The sequence below is a fragment of the Heliangelus exortis genome, chromosome 29, assembly GCF_036169615.1.
Source record: "Heliangelus exortis chromosome 29, bHelExo1.hap1, whole genome shotgun sequence".
Taxonomy (NCBI): domain Eukaryota; kingdom Metazoa; phylum Chordata; class Aves; order Apodiformes; family Trochilidae; genus Heliangelus; species Heliangelus exortis.
In genome coordinates this window covers 5,404,217-5,409,366 of record NC_092450.1, presented here as the reverse complement: position 1 = coordinate 5,409,366, position 5,150 = coordinate 5,404,217, and positions in this window count along the sequence as shown.

The window sequence follows — 5,150 nt, the reverse complement described above, 5'->3', positions numbered from 1 at the left end:
TCACTGTGTATCGTAATGGATTCTTTTCAGCTTTTGGGTGCAGGCTATGGAGTGAGCCAGCCACATATCACAGTATATTTGAGCATTATAAAGAAAGAAAAAAAAATCTTGTTTGTGTAGCTCTCCTAACACACTCTTTATTTTACTACAGAAATTATTTTAGAGTTTTTTGTATAGACCTATTTAGTAGTCTGTTTCTAAAATGAAATGTATTTCAATAAGCGGTGTAATTTTTTCAGTGTAGCTGGACCTATGTTGTATAATAGATAAATTTTTATAATCATCAAAATGTGATTCTTAAAAGATGCATATAGCTTCTATAGTTAAAGTTATTCTTACAACCACACAACTTTAAAGGTGCTTCAGAGAGGAAAGGAACCCGAGAGGTCTCTGGAAAGGTTGCCTCAAAAGTGGTGTTGATTTCAGAACTTTTACATAATTTATTTTAGTAGGGCTGCTTTTTATTTGTTGTTTGGTTTGTTTTTTTAACCTTACATTTCCCTTTTCACAGTTTCACTTAAGCATTTTGGATATGGATATAATTTTCCTGCTCTACGGATTTTCTTTAGTTCAGTTGGAGTGAGGTAGGAGGTGGCTTAGAAAGGGAGCCCCTGACTCATAAGGACCCCCTGGTTTGGGAACAGGGAGTCCTCAGAGATGATTTTAAGCTGGGGATCATGTCAAATGCTGCTCTTCAGATTGCTTTTTGGAATTCCTGGAGTTGTTAAGAGAGGGGAATCAAGTGAGATCATAAATGTGTTTTTTCTGATTGGTTGAGTGGAAGAGTTGAAAGGAAAAGTTTGGATGAGACAATGGTGTTTCAGTTGCATTGTTAAAAAAATGCTGATAGCAATGTTTGTACCATGTAAAGCTCCATCCCATACAGGTAATGTGCATAAAATTATGGGATGGTTTCTAGGGGACATAGTCATCCTTCTTTTTTTTTCTTCTTTTCTTTTTTCTTTTTTTTCTTCTTTTCTTTTTTCTTTTTTTTCTTTTTTTCTTTTTTCCTTCTTTCCTTCTTTCCTTCTTTCCTTCTTTCCTTCTTTCCTTCTTTCCTTCTTTCCTTCTTTCCTTCTTCTTTCCTTCTTTCCTTCTTCTTTCCTTCTTCTTTCCTTCTTCTTTCCTTCTTCTTTCCTTCTTCTTTCCTTCTTCTTTCCTTCTTCTTTCCTTCCTTTCTTTCCTTCTTTCCTTCTTCTTTCCTTCTTTCCTTCTTCTTTCCTTCTTCTTTCCTTCTTCTTTCCTTCTTCTGTCTTCCTTTCCTTTCCTTCCTTCTCTTTCATCCTTCCTTCCTTTCCTTCCTTTCCTTTCCTATCTTTTTCCTTCTCTTTCCTTTCCTTTCCTTCCTTCCTTCCTCTTCCTTCCTTCCTTCCTTCCTTCCTTCCTTCTCCTTCCTCCTTCTCCTTCCTTCCTTCCTTCCTTCCTTCTTCCCTTCCTTCTCCTCCTTCCTTCCTTCCTTCCTTCCCTTCCTTCCTTCCTTCCCTTCCTTCTCTTCCTTCCTTCCTTCGCTTCTCCTTCCTTCCTTTCCTTCACTTCCTTCCTTCCCTTCCTTCCTTCCTATCCTTCCTTCCTTCCTTCTTCCTTCCTTCCTTCCTTCCTTCTTCCTCCTTCCTCCTTCCTTCCTTCCTTCCTGTCACTTCCTTCCTTCCTGTCCTTTCACTTCCTTCCTTCCTTCCTTCCTTCCTTCCTTCCTTCCTCTACCTTCCTCCTTCCTTCCTTCCTCCTTCCTCCTTCCTTCTTCTTCCCCTTCCTTCCTTCTCCTTCCCTTCCTTTCCTTCCTTCCTTCCTTCCTTCCTTCTCTTCCTTCCGTTCCTTCTCTTCCTTCCTATCCTCCTCGATCTAATTTGCTTGCTTTTTTTTTTGCTTGCTTTTTTTTTTTCCAAATAAATCCTGGGAGGCAATGAGGGGGAAATGACAAGTGAGTGCAGGGATGGTGGGCTGGAATGGCAAATGTATCTGTTTTAACCAGTAAGTAGCTGTTATTTTTTCAGGTTTGTATTTCTCTTCAACTAAAACTAAATACAGCAGCATTATGCAATCTAGGAACTTGTTGCCACCTTCATTGAAGACAGAGGCTCAATGCAATGTACTGTAAATCCTCTTTTCCTTAAAATTCCTATTCGTCTGTGCTGCTTTTGAAATTAAATCCCACCAAACTGTATATCCAGAGATCCTCATAGGCAGATTGCAAACTTACTGGTCTGCTTGATAATGAACTGGGGTTTTGTGGCTAATGGAATGCATTTTTTAATATTTTTTTCAAGATAGTAAAAAGGGTGGAAATTCTTCCTAGCATTACTTCCTTGAGGTTAATGCTGTTAAGCACTGTGTTTCGAAACACCATGTCCTCTGTCTGTTGAGAATTAGCTCCTTGGTTGATGTTTTTCACCATTTTCTACCACCTAATCATTAATGGTTGGTTTGTTGTGGGGTTTTTTTCATAATACACACAGGAAATTTTAGGAACCAGATAGGGCACTTCAGGCCCAACAAATCTCCTCATTTTTGACTGGGCTGAAACCCCTTCCAGCATTTCTGAAAAATAAAACTATGGAGGGTTTTTTTAATGTTTTCTCTATAATATTTGTATACATCCTCTTACCTTCTAGAAGAAAAAGCCAGTTATGAAAAGCCAGTTATTAAACTCATGATTCTAACCGTTATATTTACTGTGGCTGGTCTGCCCCAGAGGTTCTATGCATTCCATGTCACATTTGCAAGCTACATTTCTGTTGTGCCACTATTTTATGGTCAGGCCTGTTATTAAATGATTTTTAAATGCTAAAGAAAAAGAAAAAAAAAGTAGTAATAATTCTTGGTAAATCAATTGTATTCCAGTTCTGCAAAATTATTTTCTTCTCAATAAATTTACTGTATTAGGCTGCTATTCAGAATTCTAAAATCTGGGACAGTGTTTTTTTCTATCTAGTTCATAGCAATGATATACCTTGTTGGTTTTTTTTTTTTCCTTTCAAGACTTCAAAGCTTCCTTTCTGTACAAGAAGATTAAACTATCAAACTCACTTAATAGTCTGGCATAATGCGGCATAAATGTCAACTGAATCTCTTCCTTATCTGGGACAAACATATCAAAAGCTGACACACTGCTCCAAAAGTGTTGCGGTGCAGTGTCTTCTGGAGTACATACTCCAGCAAGAAAAGGAAAATTGAGCATTGCAAAAGGCAGGAAATTTGGGGCTGAGATTTGCTGTGGCTTCCCACTTCTGCTTAGATTTGCAGTGGCATGCACACCTCCTGCAGAGCTTGCACAGCGCTAAGGAATGTCTTCAAGTCTGTTTATTACCTTCTGCTTTCACTGAATAGCCAAGAAGAATGGTTTGTAGCAGTTTTATTTAGTAAGTTAAGGGGTTGGTTCGTGTTGCTAAAATGCTTCCTTCAGGAAAAGTGAAGAGAAATTATACCAGCTTTGGGTTGAATGTTTCTGACAAGTGGGACTAAATTCTTTTCCCCAAAGAAATCCTACAACCTAGGACAAAATTTTACTGAATTTTTAACACTACATTTTTTCTAAGGAGGCGAAATTCAACACAAGTGACACCGTGGGGAGGTCAGCGTTCTAAGACAAGTAGTTTAAAGGACAGCATCTTTTCTGGAGAAGTTTTATTATCTGCTCTTCCACCAGGCAGTGCCTTATCCTTACTAAAGGCATTAGCTGTGTGAGCTTGGTTCTTCAGTGCATTATCTCAGGCTACCTTATCTTTCTGGGTGAAGGTGTGATGATTATTAGCTCTGTATTGTCATGCCTGTCTAAATTACTGACTCTCCTGTTTACACAGCTCAGATAATTCTTAGATGGCCTCATCTGTCCTGCTGTGCACATCAAAAGCTGTTGTCATCCACCTTGCCTTCCCAACCAGATCTTAAATTAGGGACTTCTGAAAGAGTCCTTCAAGCTGAATTTAGGCTTTTTTTAATCACTGGGAAATGAGTTTCTGTCTCAACAGTGCAGTTCATCTGGATGTTTTTGTCTTTGCCCAGCTGTATCTCTTGAGCTGCTTTGAATTTACTGAAGGGAGGAGGCAGAGCTCAGGGTGTGCAGTTTAAGAAGCAGTTCTTCCCTCTCACAACTTTAGTCTGTTTCAGCCAAGTAAGTGACAGACCAGTTTTACCTCTGTGCTAAAAAGACTAGGGTTTTTGTAATACATTGAATTTATTGCATGTTTCTTTGCATTATAATGACCAGTGCTGTGACCATCAGTGGGGTCGAGTACCATTTTTTAGGTGTTTGAGAGAGACACTGTGTGGAGAGTAAAATAAAACAATATGCAACTTGCAGTGAGGCACTCGAGAACACTTAACAATCTCAAACTTTTTTCACTCTTGGGAGTTGAGCTCAGGGTCGTAAACTGTTAAAATTATTATTTTATGGTTTTGTATTTCTGTTGACTCAGTGGTATTTAAGAACAAACAAACAGACATAATGTATAGCTCAACTCAGCTTTTTTACCTGCTCATAAGGAGCATCTCACTTGTAAAAAGGAGATGAATCAAGTTTGGATTTTAAACCTGGGAGATACAGCTTCCTGAGAGGTGATGGCAGTGAATCAAATACCCAGTTTTCATGACAAAATGAACTGGCAGTTTTTTGCACCCTATTATATACTACACTATGATTAAGATATGAGTGATTCTTAATGAAAAAATATTATTCTTTTATCTGCTATTGAACTTTACTGCTTGTCAGGAGTGACTATAAAAGTTCTTCAGATCTCTGTCCTGACTGTCTGATGATGTTATTTTTATAATGGGCACGTCATTTTTTGATATTGTTATTTGGAAGGGGTGGGAGCACTGTATGTCCTGCTAAGCAGAAAACTCTTGTAAAGTGTTCAAGCCTGGAGATACTGCATCCTGGTTATTATAAAAGGGTAAAATGGAGGGATGTGCACTCCTTAGGATCAATAGCTATGTGACTTTGAAAAGTGATATTTTTAAGTTAAAAACAGTGTGCCTGGCAGTATGTTTTCTCCTGAGTCATTATAGATAATCTTATCATCCACTACTTCCAACAGTTTGGAACTGCTCTTGGACTTTGCAGAAATCCAAAGTTGTTATAACCTCTTGGGTTGGGACCTGATAAATACCGTACCTCTCTAGGCTGTGTAGTCAGTTTTAAAGTACATAAAAAG